The sequence below is a fragment of the Elephantulus edwardii genome, unplaced genomic scaffold (genome assembly GCF_000299155.1).
Source record: "Elephantulus edwardii isolate Elephantulus edwardi_28Jun2011 unplaced genomic scaffold, EleEdw1.0 scaffold00061, whole genome shotgun sequence".
Taxonomy (NCBI): Eukaryota; Metazoa; Chordata; class Mammalia; order Macroscelidea; family Macroscelididae; genus Elephantulus; species Elephantulus edwardii.
Window position 1 is genome coordinate 9,166,227 of NW_006399811.1, and position 19,565 is coordinate 9,185,791.

The following is a 19,565-nucleotide window of genomic DNA, read 5'->3' on the forward strand; positions in this document are numbered from 1 at the left end:
TTGAAAAGACCATGGTTTTGATCAGGTACACCTTAAAGTCCTTAAACTAACATCCTTGCTCTTTAGTACTTTGGAGTGGTCCTTGATAGTAGATTTTCCCAATGCAACATGTCTTTTGATTTCTCAAGTGTTGCTTTCATGGGTGTTGATTATGCTTCCAGGTAAAATGAAATTATTCATGATCTCAAACTTTTCTCAGTCATAATGTGGCTTGTTGGTTCAGGGGTGAGAATTTTTGTTTTCTTGATGTTGAGATATAATCTTTATTGAAGCCTGTAGTCTTTGATCTTCTTCAGTAAGTGCTTCAAATCTTCTTCACTTTCCATATGCAAGGTTGTGTCATCGGCATAACGCAGATTGTGGGTGAATCTTCTTCCAATCCTGATGCCACAGTCTTCTTCGTATAGTCCCTAGTCCAGCCTAATCATGCTGTTGGTTCAAAGAGTATGGGGCATAGCAAACCAGCCCAGTAGGCACACTGGATGCAGGCCCTGAGCTGGAGCTACAGGCCTGTGTCAGGAGGTTCATAAGGAAATCAAGCAGTGCCCAGGTTTTCTCTTGGAAGGGGAAAAAAGTTCAAAGGCTTAGACAAGGGAACAACATAGTTGTGTTTTTGAAAGTAATTGAACCCTCCCAATACACACTTTTTTTAAAAAAATAACAGAAAATATTAAGTGATTATCTGGGATACTAAAAGTCTGTGTGGTTTTTACATTCTTGTCCTTTTAAATTTTTCTTTTTTTTTTTTTTTTTTTGTTTTTTGTTTTGGCCAAACTTTTTTATTTAGTATTCTGTAGTTATTTAATACACATTTAAATGGTTTTATTAGAGGAAGGGAAAAGGCAGGCTCTTGCAGATTCCCAAGGAAATGTCAGAAAGGGAATATATGGCCAGCATTATCCGTGTGCTTTTGGGGATTTACTGAGTGAATAACACTTTCCTTAAGTAAGCATCTGTTTTCAGGTTTTTCACACTGAGAACACTGAGATTTCAGTCTGAAAACACCCTGAAATCTTAAAGAGTAGCAAACCAAACCACCCTTCTATATTAGCCATCTAGCTTGCTTATATAGGCAGAATGAGTCATCTGTCTATTTTAGATGGCTAGATGTCTGTAAAATATCTTAGTATTGCTTGCCTTATCTACTGGGATTAATCAAATAGAAAGTGGCCTTCAGAAACAGTTAAAGAGAATTACAACACTAGTACACAAGTCAAGTCTTACACATTTAGCATTTGCTTGTTGAAAGCAAAGACATTAAGAGCAAATACAATTAAACATGTTTACTGCTTTTCCTCACAAGAACATAAAAATTATGGAGGAGAACTTAACAGGAAATTTTCTAAAGTAACACAATTTTTTCCTTTTAATCATCCTTGGGTAGTTATAACAGAATAGGTTCCACTTTTTGTTTGTTTCCTTGAACAAGGATTTTGGTCCAAAGTTTTGTTTGGTTTTAGTATCTGCTTCTGCCTCCCCCTCTATCAGATCTGCTTCCTCCGCGGCCACCACCACTGCTTGAACTGCTGTAGGAATCAGGTGGAGAAGGGTACCCCCTTCCCATAGAAGGAGGAAGCCCTCGTTCTTGTCTGCCAACCCGATCACGGCCACTTGAGTAGAGATCACTTCGGCTGCTTGAGTAACTGTCTCGACTTCTACCATATCCACCTCGTGAGCTGCTGTAATCATCAAAGTGACTGCTTCCACTGTGAGATGTCGGGGGCCCTCGTGTAGGTGGAGCACTATGTGACTTACCATAACTCTCACAGGAATCTCTGTAGGAGCCTCCACTTGGATGATCTGAATAACAGTGATCACGACCGTAGCCATCTCTGTCACTATAGCCTCTGGATGGATAGTCAGTCATCACATGAATTGGAATGACCATAATCACAATATGTATAATCTCTTATATCCCTAGAACTTGGGTAATCTCTGCTTGAATAACTATCTCTAGTAGAATATCCATCATCTCTTGGGGACAAATAAACATCTCTACGTGAAGGTAAGGGTTCCCTTCTTGGTGGACCTCCATAACTGTCTCTTCCACATGCTACAGGTGCTCTTCCACCCATTCCACTGCTGCTTCGAACTGGTGCTGAAGGGGCTGGTCTTTTAGGAGAAGGCCCTCCACTGCGTGGTGGTTGTCCCCTTTTCACTGGCAGTGGTCCCTGCAAAGAACTCACGTTAAAGTTCATAGAATAGCCACCATCATCCACGTGACCTCCACGTGAAGGGGGTCTCCTAGTTCCTCACTTCCTCCTCTTCCACCTCGAAGACCTTGTGGAGGACCTCAGCTTCTTGGAGGTGGACGGGGTCCATGCCTACCACTTTCAAACATTGGTTTAGTGGCTTGTTCCACTTTGATGGCCTTTCCATCCAAGGACTTTCCATTCATATATCTCTGGCTGCATCTTTGACATCTGCCGGACTTTCAGAAGTGACAAAAGCAAATCTTCTCGTTTTTCTCGATCTTTGGTTTCTCCATCTTCCATCAAGAGGACTTCTACAATTCATTCATATTTGCCAAATAAAACTTTCAGGGCTTTCTTATTTGTTTCTGTATTGAGCCCTCCAGAGAAGAGCTTTCCTGGGCAATCATCTACCACAGTTTTTCTCCCAGGGGTGTGTATTGCAAACCAGATGACTGTTCCAAGCTCCTTTGAAGACTGCTGACTGGTGGTTCGGTGAGGTTCTGCACGAGGGCCTGCCGCTGGGTCAAAGGACTACAAGGAGAAGCCGCTTGCACTGGTGCACAACCTTATTCTTTTATCTTTAGTATATTTTAATATTTCTGGAGCTATGTTGGCACATACTCCATAGTGAGTTGGCTGCTAACCCAAAGTTGGTGCCCGTTTGGCTGTTGGGATCCACCAGTTGCTCTGAGAGAGAAAGATGGGTGGTCTCCTCCTGTACGGTTTGTGTTGTCATGCACCATCAAGTTGGGACCAACCCATAGCTGAACAGGCCCTCCTGCAGGTTTTAAGAGGCAGTAAATGGGGTGGGAAGAGATTGCCCATCCTTCTCCTATGGAGCAGCTGGCGGATTTGAACCACGTGTCTCCTCTGAGAATCCTACTGAAAGATTGGCTATGAGTTGGGTCTGACTCGATGACAGTGAGTTGAACTGTTGCATTTTCATTAATGTTTCTGTTTGTACTGTTAGAAAAGAAACCATTGAAAATTGTTTTCTAAAGAAATCGTTTCAATATTTTATATTGGCTTTGAATGATCATAAGGAGTCCTGTTGACATAGTGTGATTAACCAGAAGGTCAGTGGCTCAAAGCCAGCAACTGCTTCATGGAACAAAGGTAGAGCAGTAGTCTCCTTCTGTAGTGATTTACAGCCTCAGAAACTCTGTGGGGACAGGTCTACTCTATTCTGTAGTATTGCTGTGAGTTGGAATCAACTTGACAACAGTCTTGGGTGGTTGGTGCTAACAAAATTCTGAAGCAGGATATTGACAGTGAAGATAGAAATAAGCAGTTGAACTTGAGCTTCTTTGAAGGGGACGTCAGCTATGGACAGAGAGGAGATGGACACAATGAGTGGGCTGGAGCAGTCAGGTCACCCCATTGCTTTGTGATTAAAGTGACCCCAGGAGAGTCCAGTACCTCTGTGGTCCCCCAACTTTCCTGCCTCTCAGGTGCTTAAAGGAAGTTGATTGGGGTAAGGATGTGGGTAGATCTTAACAGGAACAGAGGGCTGCTTCCGTACAAAAGCCCTGAACGCCCCCGTGAGACTTAGTGAGTCTTGGAGAGGGGGCACAAGACGAGGTTTCAACTAAATTAATAGACTGATATGTTCCAGAGAATGTTGTCTTGCTTTCTGGAAATTGGAGATGAGAAACATTACTAATATGCATTGATGGTTTCCTGCCTATCTGTTCCCATTGGCTTTAGCTGTCTCACAGTGGAGAAAAAAAATTTTCAGTGGAAGGTCTGGGGCCGCTGTAATGAGGCACAAGTGTAGTTTTAATGCTAGGAATCCATACCACAGATCAAGCACTGGTTCTGTGGTTATAGCCTTGTTAAAAAGACAGCTTCTTATTATTGTTGTGGTTGTTAGGTGCCCTTAAATCAAGTGCGACCTACGGCAACCATATGAACAACAGATCTGAACCCTGCCCTATCATGTACCATCCTCAAACTTTCTGACACATTAGAGCCCATTGCAATAGTCACTGTATCAATCTACCTGGTCAGGGGTCTTTCCTCTCTTTTCTGAGCATCATATCCCCCTCCAATGAATAACCCCTCCCAGCAACTTGCCTGAAGTTTGTGAGGTGAAGGTTTATCATCTTTCCTCCAAAGAGCATTCAGCTGCACTTTTCTCCAAGATATACTTGTTTGGTTTTTTGGCAGTCCATAGGATGTTCAGCGTTCTTCTCCAACACCACAGTTCAAAGACATCAATTCTTTTGTCGTCCTTATTCATCGTCCAGCTCTCAAATGCATAGCAAGTGATTGAAAAGACCATGACCTGAATCAGATGCACCCTAGTCCTCTAACCGACATCATTACTCCTTAATAATTTGGATAGGTCCTTAACTGCAGATTCTCCCAGTGCAGTGCATCTCCTTATTTCCTGACTGCTGGTCCAAGAGTGTTAATTGTAGAACAAAGTAAGGTGACACTGTTGACAGTTTCAACCTTATCTCCATCTATAATGTTTGTTGCCCCTTGATCCATTATAAGAATCTTTGTTTTCTTGATGTTGAGATGCAATCCATATTAAAAGCTGTATTCCCTTATGCTCTGCAACAAGTGCTTCAAGTCCTCATTACTTTCAGCAAGCAAGGTTGTGTCATCAGCATAATGCAGGTTATTGAAGAGTCTTCCTCCAATCTTGACCCCACATTCCTCTTCATAGAGTCTAACTTCTCGAAAAATTTGGTCAATATACAAAGTTAATAGATAAAGATAACACAGCCCTGACACACACCTTTCTTAATTTTAAACCACCAAATTTTACAGTCAGAGATTGACCGAACATGCAATCAAGATGTATTAATAATAAGGGTGACTGGAATGAAAAAGTTAGGAGTAGAGAAGAAGGATTAGCAGTTGGAAAACATGGACTTGGTGACAGAAATGAATCCAGAGATAGAATGATAGAATTCTGCACAATCGACGACTTACTCATTTCAAATACATTTTATAAGAAACACAAACACAGGCTATATACACTTGGATTTCACATGATGGTATACATAGGAATCAGATCTATTACATCTGTGGAAAGAAATGCTGGAGAACCTCAGCATCAGCTGTGAAAACTAGGCCAGGTACTGATTGTGGAGCAGACCACCAACTACTCATATGCAAGTTCAAACTGAGGCTGAGGAAAATTAAATCAAGTCCATAGGAATCAAAATTTGACCTTGAGTCTATCCCACCTTAATTTCAAAACCATGTCAGGAACAGGTTTGAAGCCTTGGACATTAATGAGCAAAGACTGGATGAGCTGTGGGAGGATATCAAGAATATCATCCAGGAAGAGTGCAAAAGTCATTACAAAGGCAGAGAAGGAAGAAAAGACCAAGATGGATATAAGAAACTCTACATATTGCACTGGAGCCGAGAAGCCAAAGCAAAGGGAAGAAATCAAGATATTAAGGAGTTGAACAGAAGATTCCAGAGGGCAGCGAGGGAACACAAAGTATTACAATGAAATGTACAAGGAGCTGGAGTCAGAAAATCAAAAGGGCTGAACTCACTCAGCATTTCTTAACTTGAAGAAACTGAAGAACAAATTCAAACCACGAGTTGCAATACTTAAGGATGAGTAATGCAGAATATTAAATGTTGCAGGAAGCATTAAAAGAAGATGGAAAGAGTATACAGTCATTGTACCAGAAGGAATTGGTGGACACAGAAGAATTTCATGAAACAACGTATGAGCAAGAGCCTGTAGTAATGAAGGAGGAAGTTCAATCTGCTCTGAAAGAATTGGCAAAATACAAGGCCCCAGGAATTAATGGCATAATGATTGACATATTTCAACAAACAGATGCTCACCTGGCCTACTGACTGGAAAAGAGCTATATTTGTTCCCATTCCAAAGGTGATCCAACAGAGTGTGGAAATTATTGAATAATATAATCAATATCACATGCAAGCAAGATTCTGCTAAAGATCATACAAAACCAACTAGAACAGAATATCAACAGAAAACTGTGTGAAGTACAGGCTGGATTTAGAAGAGGCCATGGCACTAGGGATATTGTAGCTAATGTCAATTGGATCTTGGCTGAAAGCGGAGGGTTCTGGAGGAATGTCTATCTGTGATTCATTGATTATGCAAAGGCATTTGACTGAGTGGATCACAACAAACCGTGGCTAACTGAGAAGAATGGGAATCCCAGAACACTTGATTGTGCTTATGTGAAACTTAGACTAAACGGCAGTTGTCAGAACATAGCAAAGAAATACTGCATGGTTCAAAATTGGGAAGGGTGTGCATCAAAGATGTGTCCTATATCCATATCTTTTCAATTTATATGTGGAACAGATTATCTGGCAGGCTAGGCTCTATGAGGACAAATGTGGCACCAGGATTGGAGGTATTCTCATTAATAATCTGCATTATGCAGATGACACAACCCTGCTTGCTGAAACTGAGGAGGACCTGAAGCACTTGCTGCAGAAGGTCAAGGATTGCAGCCTTCAATATGGATTGAGGCTCAATATCAAGAAAACAAAGATTCTCACCACTGGACCAACTGGTAGCATCATGTTAGATAGTGAAGAGATTGAGAGTGATGACAGCTTTAGTTTGCTTGGCTCTACAATCAGCACTCTTAGTACCAGTAGCCCGAAAATTTAAAGCTGTATTGCAATGGGAAAGTCTGCTCTCAGAGACCTCTCCAAGGTACTGAGGAGCAACAACGCCCCAGTCTGGCGACTAAGTTGCACCTGATACAAACCATGGTCTTTGCCATTACTTGCTATGCTTCAGAGAGCTGGACAGTGACTAGGGATGATAGAAGGAGAGTTGATGCTTTTGAGCTTTGGTGCTGGAGAATAGTATTGAATGGACTGCTAGGAGAAGAAACAAGTTTGTCCTGGAGAGGGTGAAGCCAAGCTGGTCCTTGGAGGCAAGGGTTATGAAGCTTCATCTGGCATACTTTGGACATGTTGCAAGGAGGGACCGGTCCTTGTAGAGGAACGTCATGCTTGGGAGGCTGGAGGGGCAGCGCAGGAGAGGAAGACCCTCGATGAGATGGATTGGTTCCATCACTGGGGTAATGGGGAGAAGCATGTCAGAAACAGTGAGATTGGCAAGGGACAGAGCAGGGTTTAGGGCTGTTGTACATAGGGTCACTATGAGTCTCAAGCAACTCGATGGCACATAACAACAACAATAACAACAGTGTCCCCTTGCTCTATTAGCACAACAGCCTCCTGGTCTAGGTACAAGTTTCACATGAGCACAGTTAAGTGCTCTGGTATTTCCATTCTTCTCAATGTTAGCCATAACTTATTATCTACACAGTCAAATGCCAGTGCATAGTCAATAAAGCACAGACATTCTTTTGGAATTCCTTACTTTCAGCTAGGATCCGTCTAACATCAGCAGTGATATCCCTGGTGCCATGTCCTCTTCTAAATCCTGTTTGGACTTCTGGAAGTTCCCTATCTATGTACTATTCTAGCCAGTCTTGAATGATTTTTACTATTTTGCTTGCATGTGGTATTAATGATACTGTTCAACAATATCCCAGTGGTAGTGTTCTTCTATCATCCTTTGTCATGCTATCATCCATAGCTCTCTGATGCATAGCAAGTAATTGCAAAGACCATGGCCTGCATAAGGCACACATTAGTCTCCAGACCGACATCCTCATTCTTCAGTACTCTGGAGAAGTCCCTGACAGCAGATTTTCCCAATGCAATTAATCTTTTGATTTCTTGGCTGCTGGTACCAAGAGGGTGACTTTAGAGCCAAGCAAACTAAAGCTGTTAACAATCTCAATCTCTTCACCACCTATCATGATGCTGCCAGTGATCCAATGGTGAGAATCTTTGTTTTCTTGCTTTTGAGTTCAGTCCATATTGAAAAACTACATTCCTTGACCTTCTACAGCAAGCACTTCAGGTCCTCCTTAGTTTCAGCAAGCAAGGTTATGTCATCTGCACAATGCAAGTTGTTGATCAGTCTTTCTCCAATACTGATGCCACATCCCTCCTCATAGAGCCCAGCCTCCTGGATTATCTGTTCTGTATATAAATTGAAAAAGTATGGAGATAGGATGCATCCCTTGCATATACCTTTCCTGATTTTTGAACTGTCTAGTGTTTCCTGGCTGTTTTGATAGCTGCCTCCTGGTCCAAATATAGGTCTCACCTGAGCACGATGTTCTGGGCTTCCCATTGTTCTCAGAGTTAGCTACAGTTTTTTGTGATACACACAGTCAAATGTAGAGTCAATGAAACACAAATAGACACTCCTCAGGTACTCTCTGCTTTCAGCTAAGATCCATCTAACACTGGCTATAATATCCCTAATGCCACAGCCTCTTTTAAACTCAGCCTGCACATCTGACAGTTCTCTGTGTTCAAACTGAAGCTAAAGAAAATAAAATCAAATCCACAAGAAACAAAGTTTGACTTTGAGCCTATCCCTCCTGAATTTATAGATCTTCTCAGGAACAGATTTGAAGACTTGCACACTAAGAAACAAAGACCAGATGAGCTGTGGAGGATATCGAGAATATAATCCATAAAGAATGTAAAAATCATTACAAAGAGAAAGAAATCATCAAAATGGATGTCAGAAAAGACTCTGAATATTGCACTAGAGCACTAAGAAACCAAAGCAAAGGGAAGAAATCAAGATGTTAAGGAGCTGAACAGATGATTTCTAAGGGCAACATAGGAAGACAAGCAAAGTATTAAATGAAATGTGCAAAGAGCTTGGAGGCAGAAAATCAAAAGGGACGCACTTACTCAGCATTTCCTAAGCTGAAGGAACTGAAGAACAGATTCAAGCCTCTAGTTGCAGTATTTAAGAATGCTGTAAGCAGAATGTTGAAATCCAGGAAGGATCAAAAAAAGATGGTAGGAGTACACAGAGGCCATATACCAGAAAGAAATGGCTGACACAGAAGAATTTAATAAAACAACATTTGATCAAGTGCCTATGGTGATGCAGGAGGGAGTTCAAGGTGCTCTGAAGGAATTGGCAAAAAACAAGGCCCCACAAATTGACAGCATACCAGTTGACATATTTCAACAAACAGATCCTGTCTTGCATGTGTTTACCAAGTTGTGCCAAGAAATCTGGAGGACAACCACCTGGTCTACTGACTGGAAGAGATCCATATTTGTACCCATTGCAAAAAGAGGTGACCTGGCAGAGTATGGAAATTTTCAAACAATATCATTAATATCACATGCAAGCAAGACCTTCTGAAAATTGTCCAAAAATGACTGGAACAGCACATCAATAGAGCCTCAGTCTACTCATCTATTAAGTAGGGTAATAATATCAGTTTAGCTTATGCCATAGGTGCCCTCTCCAGCAATTCAAACCTACCAACGAGCAGCTTCTCAGGAGAAAGGTACATGACCTCCTCTTTTGCAGTTGATAGCCGGACACCCTACGGAGAGGTTCATTCCGCTGTGAGTCAGTTCTGATTTGACTAAGTGGGTTTGAGTTTGAGCTTACACCACAGGCTGCTTTGAACTTTAAATTATAATGTGAAAATACTATGTAAACTATTTGTGTCTGTGTCTATAATTGCTACTTGTGAATATGACCATATCTTTTCAAAATACGTAAGGTTTTTATTGAGAATGCATATCTTAAAGACTGTCCTTCGTGGCTTCATGACCCAAGCTCTGACTCTGCTCTATCCCTAGAGAGCAAGACCTAAAGACCTAAGAGACAGGTACATGTGTCTTTTTTTCTTCCCTTCATTTTTATTTTTGCATATGTCTTTTTTTATTTTAAATTTTTTTAATTTATTGACGGCGCGTAGCAACAACATTGTTTTCACTACTAGTTTATTTACAAAATTCTAATACAAATTTGAACAAATGTTAAATTTATTTTCATGAAAGTTTACGGAGACTTTCTATTTCCATTCATTCATTGCATTCTCTAGATAAGTAAGTGGATTCAGTCACCAGCCTTCTAGTTAACAGCTGGCTGCTTATCTTCTGCACCATCAGAGCTAGTAGGAGACACAGTCTGTAAATTCACACTCATGCTTCTATTTGGAAAGGAAATTATTTGTTGTCGAACTATGCCCTTTTCCAAGCACATTAACAAAGTGCTGATCCCAGCTTCCTAATGTGAAAATGGAAAATTTTGAATACACACTTGTGGAAATGTTGTTGTTGTTGTTATGTGCCGTCGAGTCGCTTGCAACTCATAGCAACCCTATGTACAACAACCCTAAACTCTGCTCTGTCCTGTGCCAATCGCACCATCTCTGACACACCCATCCCGATTACCCCAATCACTGAATCAATCCACCTCATAGGGGGCCTTCCCCTTCTGTGCTGTCCCTCCACCCTACCAAGCATGATGTCCCTCTCCAAGGACCTGTCCCTCCTTGCAACATGTCCAAAGTATGTCAGACGAAGCCCCAGAATCCTTGCCTCCAAGTAGCAGCCTGGTTTAACCCTTTCCTGGATGAATCTGTTTGTTTTCCTAGCAGTCCATGGTACCCTCAATACTCTTCTCCAGCACCAAAGCTCAAAGGCATCGATTCTCCTTCTGTCCTCCTTAGTTATTGTCCAACTCTCTGATGCATAACAAGTGATAGCAAAGACCAGGACCTGTATCAAATGCACCTTAGTCTCCAGAGAGACAACATTGCTCTTCAGTACTTTGGAGAGAAGCAATATTATTTACCAGTGACTTTCACCACGACACCAGGAGCCCTGGTGGTTTGGGGAAGTATGGATTGGGTTGCTAACCAAATGGTTAAACTGTTCAAAGCCACTAGAAATACCAAAGGATGAAGATGGGAAGCCTCTTCCCACAAAGATTTACAAGCTTGGAAACCTTGGCCGAGTGTCACTATGAGTCAGAATCAACTCAAGGGCAGTGAGTTTGTATTTTTTGGTATGATGTGAGGAGATGTCAACTTAGGTTTATGAAGTAAAGCTCAAAACAGCTAAATGCCTGAGTTGAATGATGGAAGATGATGACTCTTGTAACCATTAGTCAAAATAGCAGCCATGCATGCAGTGCCTGAAGGACCTCTGGTGGTACTTTGTTTAAAGAACTTCGCTGTCAACCAGAAGAATGGCCATTTGAGTCCACCAGCTGTTCCACAGGGGTGAGACATGACTGTTTCCACAGAGGTATACAGCTCAGGAACCCTGACAGGACAGAGCTTCTCTGTCCTTTACAGCTGCAGGGAGTCAGAATTAGACTCAATTTAGGTTTGAGGGTTGAACTTACATAGTTCTTGCACCATCAACCTGGAAACTGGGTAGGTGTGTAGGGTCCCAGGTCCCACCCCAAACGTTCTGAACCAGAAGTTCCAGGGGCGGGCAGCAGAATAGCAGCGTGAGATACATGGAGCAGTATTGAAATACAGATGCTCTGCTGGCTGGTTGATGGCTCTGACCCCTGAGAGAAGGATTCAAATGAACAGGCGCTTGGGAAATAGCATATTATTAGACTGTGGTCCCCAGAATGGCTGCCTGAGGCAAATGTGCCTTTGCTCGGAGTAAATCCTCACCTCCACTTCGAGAGAGATTCCCGAGGGTATGTGGAGGGGGAAAGTGGATGTAGGTGGGAGAAAAATGACTCCTTGCTTTTGAGCCAGAGTTGTTTCCAGCTCCTTGTGATGAGCACAAATCCGTTTATGCCGTCAGAGGAAGCGCTCCGGAGGCCAGCTGCTGCCTTGATCTGGAGAAGGCGCCTCTCCACAGCTGACTCCTGTGCAGCCGAGGGCAGACAGCCCCAGGGAACAGGCGGTGAGCTCACGGGTGCAGGACAAGGACCAGGCCCCGCTGCTGCTCGCAGATATAATCTGCTTTGATGGGCAGAGGCTGAGGCTGTTTTTCCAATTAGGGCTGTTAGAGGATTCTGGCAGGGGTAGCTGTGGGCTTAATTTAACAGACCCTGGCTCATTGAATTAGCAAATGGAGGAGGGATGAGAAGGGCACTAATGTGAGTGATGCAGCGGAGAGAAGGGGCCCAGAGGTGGTAGGTGAGTAGGGATACAGTGAGCCCTGATGTGGTCAAGGGGCCCCATTGAATATCTTATTTGGTATCTAACATTCCAAAGGTGAGGAAGGAGTGACTGGGGCCCACTTGGTGAGCTTTGCTTTCGGAAATGTGGCTTTCGAAGGCCATTGCCAAGGTTCTGAGTTTCTTGAACCTGTTCACCTTCCCAGGGCCTCCGGAGCTCTTGCTCTGTCTCCTTTCCAGAACTCCCGCTTCTAAGCTTGCTGCACCAGGTGGCCTTCTGGGTTTGGAGCTATTTTTAGAGGCTCCTGAGTCCTTACCTGGGGAGCTGTGGTGTAGTCTGCAGAGAGATACACAGCTAACCCAGAAGTGACACCTCTCCGACACGTGGAATTTATCAACGGTCCCATGAGAGAAAGACGTGCAGTCTCCTCCCATGCAATTTACAACCTCTAAAAAAAAGAAGAGTATTGAGACTGCTAGGAAAACAAACAGGTTCATCCTGGAAAGGGTTAAACCGGGTGACTCTTTGGAGGCAAGGATTCTGAGGCTCCGTCTAACATACTTTGGACATGTTGTAAGAAGAGACTGGTCCTTGGAGGACATCATGCTGGGGAGGGTGGAGGGACAGCGCAGGAGGGGAAGGCCCTCTATGAGGTGGATTGATTCAGTGGGGTTATCGGAATGGGAGTGTCAGAGACAGTGCAATTGGCACAAGACAGAGCAGAGTTTAGGGCTGTTGTGCATAGGGTCACTATGAGTCGCAAGCGACTTGACACATAACAACAACAAAAAAACAGGGTAGGGGGTTAGCTATGAGTCCATTTTAGCTTGATAGCAATTAGCTGATAACCGTTTTCCATAGACATTTAAGGAATTTGTCTGAGACCACTTAGCTGACTCTGGTGACCTTAGAGTGTTGCACTCCTGACCCAAAGGCCACACCTCATTGGAAACCCAGTGGAGGGTCAGCTGTGTTCCAAGTCCATAGGAGTGAAAGATGTTCTAACTGAAGAGTAAGGGCGGGGCTGCAGTGCAGGCTTCCTACCCTTAGCAGGCGCTGTCTCCCTGCCCAGTGCTCACCCTTGACAGCATGGGGTCCTGCCTGAATGTGTGGAGAGAATGTGTTTGCAAACTAGTGCATTCCAGGCAACTTGTCTCCAAAACCACCTGACTGAGTAAAAAACACTCATTCTAAAAACAAGATACCTAACTTAGCACAGCCTCAACTATCTAAAGAGTAAAATGTTTGGAAAAAAATCCATGGAAATAGGAGAAAAGACCAGATCTGGTTTCTTCTGGATAGCGACTATTATTAGTAACAGCTAACTCTTTTCTGTAAGATGACCCAGCCACTGTGTAAAAATTTTATATTGATGCTAATAAAGGTTAATCAGATTGTGGTTCAGCTCCTGTGTTGCTAGGGGGCAGTGAAATTTTGTAAAACCTTTTAGGAAAGTAGTTTGACAATAGTTTAAATTATGTGTATAACAAAGGTTTTCTAATTCACAATAGCTGATTAAACATTGAACATGGAGATACGATCAAAGTTATACAAGTGTTCAGGTCTTTAGTTCATAGGGTTGCTATGAGTCATCTATGACTCGATGGCACTTAACAACAACAACATTCTATTTCCCAGCATCCCACTGAAATAATAGGAGAAAATTGATACCTTTGAGCTGTGGTCCTAGAGAAGGGTATTGAATATACCATGGATGGCTAGAACAAACAGGTTCATCCTGGAGAGGGTGAAACCAGGCTGCTTCTTGGAGGCAAGGATTCTGAAGCTTCATCCAACATACGTTGGACATGTTGCAAGTAGGGACTGGTCCTTGGAGAGGGACATCATGCTTGGAAGGGTCGAAGGACGTGCTAGAGAAGAAGATCCTCAGTGAGATTGATGGTATCAGTTACTGGGGTAATGAGGGTAGGTGTGTTGGAGATAATAAGTTTGGGACAGGATAGAGAAGGGTTTAGGGCTGTTGTACACAGGGTCGCTATGAGTCACAGGTGACTTGATATGAGGTGACTCAACAGCACATAACAACAACAACTCTTTATCATATATAAGAAAGAGCAAGATAGAAAAATTTTTGAAACTTGCTCTAAATCACAAGAATGATGATGTGGTTACTGGGTGCCGTCAAGTCGTATGACTCATAACGACCCAGTGAACAAAAGATCTAAACTCTGTCCTGTCCTGTGCCATCATCATCATTGATGATACCCACTTCAGTTCATTGCTGTACTCACCATATCAGTTCGTCTCATTGAGGGTCTTTCTCTCTTTTGCTGACCCTCCAAACATGATGTCGTTTTCCAAAGAATAGCTTCTCCTAGCAACATGCCTAAATTATGTGAGACAAAGCTTCACCATCCTTGTTTTCAAGGAGGACCCTAGCTGCAGTTTTTTGAAGACATCTCTATTCTCTTTGAAGTCTATGGGATATTCAGTACTCTTCTCCAACACCACAATTCAAACACATCAATTCTGCCATCATTATTCATCGTCCAGTTCTATTTTGCATAGCAGGTGATTGAGAAAACAATGGCCTGAATCAGGAGCACCTAGTATACATCATTGCTACTCAGTAAATTGAAAAGATCTCTGACAGAAGACTTACCTATACCGATATGTCTCCTGCTCTCCTGATCACTGGTACCAAAGGTGTTGATTGTGACTCCAAATAAAATGAAGTAATTGACAATTTTAGTCTTTTTTCATCTTTCATGTTATCTGTTGGTCCATTGATGATAGTTTTTTCCTTCTTGATGTTGAGATGTAAACCATATTGATGGCTGTGGTCTTTGATCTTCTGCAGCAAGCATTTTAAGTCTTCCTCATTTTCAACAAGCAGAGTTGTGCCATCTGCATAATGAAGGTTATTTATAAGTCTCCCTCTTGACCTAATACCACATTCTTTTTTAGAGTCTAGCTTCTGAAATTATTTGTTCAGCATACAGATTGAATAGGTATGCAAAAATAATACAATCTTGATGCATTCTTTTCCTGATTTTAAACCATGCTTTGTTTGGACAACCACAGTTGGTCTAGGGGTAAGTTTCACATGAGCAAAATTTAGTATTCTAAGATTCCCATTCTTCTCAATGTTTGTCATAGTTTATTATGATCAACAACGTTAAGTGCTTTTGTATAGTCACTAAAACACAAATAGACATTCTTCTGGTACTCTCTGCATTCATCCAGAATCCATCTGACATCAGCAATGATATTCCTGGTGTCATAATATTTTTTTAAACCCCCAGCTTGAACTTCTGACAGTTCTTTTTAACTTTTCATTCTAGGCATTTTGGGGTAATTTTTAGCTATTTTTTGCTTGAATGTGATATTAATGATATGGTTAGAAATTAAATTTTACATTAATTTTGCCCTTCTGGAAATGGGAATACATGTGTATTTCTTCACATAGATAGTAAGTAACAAACCTAGAATCTGCTAAATCTATACAAACCCTCACCCATTATGTAGGTGTGCCACATGCTTTGTGCTTTTTATAGCTTCCAATTTTTTAATAGTTAAGCCCATTTAAAACTCTGAATATTGAACTAGAGTGCCGAGAAGCCAAAGCAAAGGAAGGAAATCAAGAAACTGAGGAGCTGAATGGAAGATTTCAAAGGGCAGCATGGGAAAACAAAGTAAAGTATTATAATGAAATGTGCAAAGCGCTGGAGTCAGAAAATCAGAAGGGCTAGACTCCCTTGGCATTTCTTAAGCTGAAGGAAGTGAAGAATAAATTCAAGCCTTGAGCAATACTTAAGGATGCTTTGAACAGAATATTAAATGATCCAGGAATCATTAAAAGAAGATGGAAAGAGTATACAGAGTCACTGTACCAAAAGGAATTGGATGAGACAAGAATTTCATGAAACAACGTATGAGCAAGAGCCTATGGTGATGAAGGAAGACATTCAGGCTATTCTGAAGGAAATGGCAAAAAAACAAGGCCCCAGGAATTGATGGCATACAAACTGACATATTTCAACAAATAGATACTGCCCTGGATGTGCTCACCAATTTGTGCCAAGAAATCCAGAGGACAACCACTTAGCCAATTGACTGGAAAAGATCAATATTTGTTCCCATTCCAAAGAAAGATGACTCAACAGAGTGGATAAATTATCAAACAATATCATTAATATCACATGCAAGCAAGATTCTGCTGAAAAGTATCCAAAAGCAACCAGAACAGTACATTAACAGAACTGCGAGATGTGCAGGCTGGGTTTAAAAGAGGCTGTGGCACTAGGAATATTATAGCTAATGTTAAATGGATCTTGGCTGAAAGTAGAGAGTACCAGAGGAATATCTGTGTTTCAGTGACTATGCAAAGGCATTTTACTGTGTGGATAACGATAAATTATGGCTAACTGAGAATAATGGGAATCCCAGAACACTTAATTGTGCTTATACAAAACCTATACTTGGACCAGGAGGCAGTAATCAAAACAGAGCAAGGAAACACTGCATGGTTAAAAATCGGGAAGGGTGTATGCCAGGGATGTGTCCTATCTCCATACCTTTTCAATCTTTCTGCAGAACAGATCATACAGGAGTCTGGGCTCTATGAGAAGGAATATGGCGTCAAGATTGAAGGAAGATTCATCAACAACCTACATTATACAGATGACACAACCTTGCTTGCTGAAATTGAGGAGGACCTGAAGCATTTACTACAGAAGGTCAAGGACTGCAGCCTTCAATATGGATTGAAACTCAACATCAAGAAAACAAAGATTCTCCCCACTGGGCTGATTGGCAGCATTATTATAGATGGTGAAGAGATTGATATAGTTAACAATTTTAGTTTGCTTGGCTCTACAGTCAACACTCTTGGAACCAGCAGCAAGGAAATCAAAAGATGAATTGCATTGGGAAAATTTGCTGTCAGAGACTTCTCCAGAGTACTGAGGAGCAATGATGTCAATCTGGAGACTGTGGTGCACCTGATCCAGGCCTTCACAATTCATAGTCTTCACAATTTCTTGCTATGCATCAGAAAGTTGGACAGTGACTAGGGATGAGAAAAGAATTATTAATGCCTTTGAACTGTGGTCCTGGAGAAGAATATCGAATATGCCATGGATTGCTAGGAGAACAAACAGGTTCATCCTAGAGATGGGGAAACCGGGCTGTTCCTTGGAGACAAGGATTCTGAAGCTTTGGCTGATATACTTTGGACATGTTGCAAGAGGGAACCAATCCTTGGAGAGGGACATTATGTTTGGGAAGGTGGAGAGGCAGTGCAAGAATGGAAGATGCTCGATGAGATGGGTTATCTCAGTGACTAGGGTCATGGGGGTAGTTGTGTCAGAGATGATGAAGTTGACTCAGGATAGAGCAGGGATCAGAGCTGTTGTACATTGGGTCGCTGTGAGTCGTAAGCTACTCGATGGCACATAACAAGAACGGAGAATGGAATAAAAATTAATAAGTATGTTGGGTGAATGGAAAAGCAGCTATAATAAAGGGTTGATAAGACATTGTAATTCATTAAATAGGTGAATCAGTTGTAATTAATGTTATAAACATGTATGAATGAATGAAAAGCTAATTTGTAAGTTTCCCCTGAAACCTCAATAAAATAAAAACCAAATCAAATAAACTGAACTTTTTCATGAGACAAACTAAACATTGTAAAGAACATTTTCCACAATTATAGCTAGCTAAGGGTGTGCTGTTGGACTAGTGGTAAAAAGCTGCACTGCAGTCCAAAAGTATGTGCTTCTAATCCTACACCTGCTCCATGGAGAAAGATGGGCAATATCCTCCCATGTGATTAAACTGCCTCTGAAAACCCACTATAGAGTCAGTTGTGGGTCAGTTTTGACTCGACCCTACACAACAGTAAACTACAAGGAGCCCTAATAGTGCAATGAATAAAGCACTTAACTGCTAGCTTCATGTTTGAAGCCACTAGCAGATCTGCAGGAGAAAGATGTGGCAGTCTGCTTCTCTAAAGATTACCGTCTTGGCAAACACCTTCTGCAATTCTGCTCCATCCTCTTGTGTCTCTAGGAATTGGAATCAATTTGACAGCAATGGCTTTGGGGTTTTAATCAGCTGGTGTCAACAGCAGGGCATTTCCATGGAATTTGCTCAGATGCTGGTCATCTTTATCTCCTAGAGACCCAATTATAATAGAAAGTCCAGAGGAGAGACAAAAAGGAGAGGTATCTGTCTCCTCCAGGCACACACAAAGATGCCGACATCAGTATAGGACTTCATGGGAGGCAGAGGGTGGCTCTGGTCTGCAGTGGCCTGTGAGGTTCTTAGAAGGCTGGGAGAGTTCAGGCTTGAACACAGGTATGTTTAAAGACAGGCCCACCTTACAGCCACCAAAACCCAGGACATTTCAGAACTTCTGTCTTCTCCAAGACCTCACCTAACCTTGTCCCTGCCGCAATCTGAGCTAGACTTACCTTCTCCTTGACAGCAGTGATGGAAGAGGTAAACATATTAGGATTCCTAGCCCTGTCATTTTTTTAGGCAAAGTTACTTCATCATCTCTTTGCATCTGCCTTTTCACTTGAAAATAAAGGCAATTCTGCATTATAGAATTTGTTGTATTGTTGTTATTAGGCACCTTCGAGTCATAGCAGCTCTATGAACAACTGATCTGAACACTGCCCTATCCCATGACGTTATCACTATCTCTGACATACGTAAGCCCATTGCTGGAGTTGCCATGTCAGCCCACCTGGTTGAGGGTCTTCCTCTCTTTCACTGCCCCTCCATGTTTCTAAGTGTGATGACCCTCTCCAAGGAACCTTTCCTAGGAACGTTCTCAAAGTATGTGAGGCAGAACTTCATCATCTCTGCCTCCAAGGAGCACCTGGCTTCATCTTCTCCAAGATATATCAGTTTGTTCTTTTGGCAGTCCAAGGGACTGTCAGTAGTGTTCTCCAGTACCACAACTCAAAGATAAGAATTCTTCTGTCACCCCTGGTCACTATCCAGCTTTCAGATGCATAGCAACTGATTAAAAAGACTGTAGCCTAAATCGGGTTTACCTTTGTCCTCAAACTGACATCATTACTTTTCAATAATTTGGAAAGGTCTCTGTCTATAGACTTTCCCAATGCAATACATCTCCTCATCTCATTTTTAGTACCAAGTATATTGGATCCAGCCATTGTTGGATAATCTTCAGCAGAATCTTGCTTGCATGTGAAATCAACTACATTGTTCTATAGTTTCCACACTCTCTTGGGTCACCTTTCTTTGTAATGAGAACAAATATAGATCTCTTCCAGTCAGTTGGCCAAGTGGTTGTTCTCCAGATTTCTTGACACAACTTGGTGAGCACATCCAGGGCAGCATCTGTTAGCTGAAATATGTCAATTGGTATACCATCTATTCCTGGGGCCTTATTTTTTGCTATTTC

At 42.0% G+C, this 19,565-nt stretch overlaps 1 pseudogene; it reads right to left on the reverse strand.

Annotated features, from left to right (window-relative positions):
* Nucleotides 1–1,456: 1,456 nt before the first annotated feature.
* On the reverse strand, nt 1,457–18,636 carry LOC102874977 (annotated as a pseudogene).
* Between the last annotated feature and the right edge of the window lie 929 nt (nt 18,637–19,565).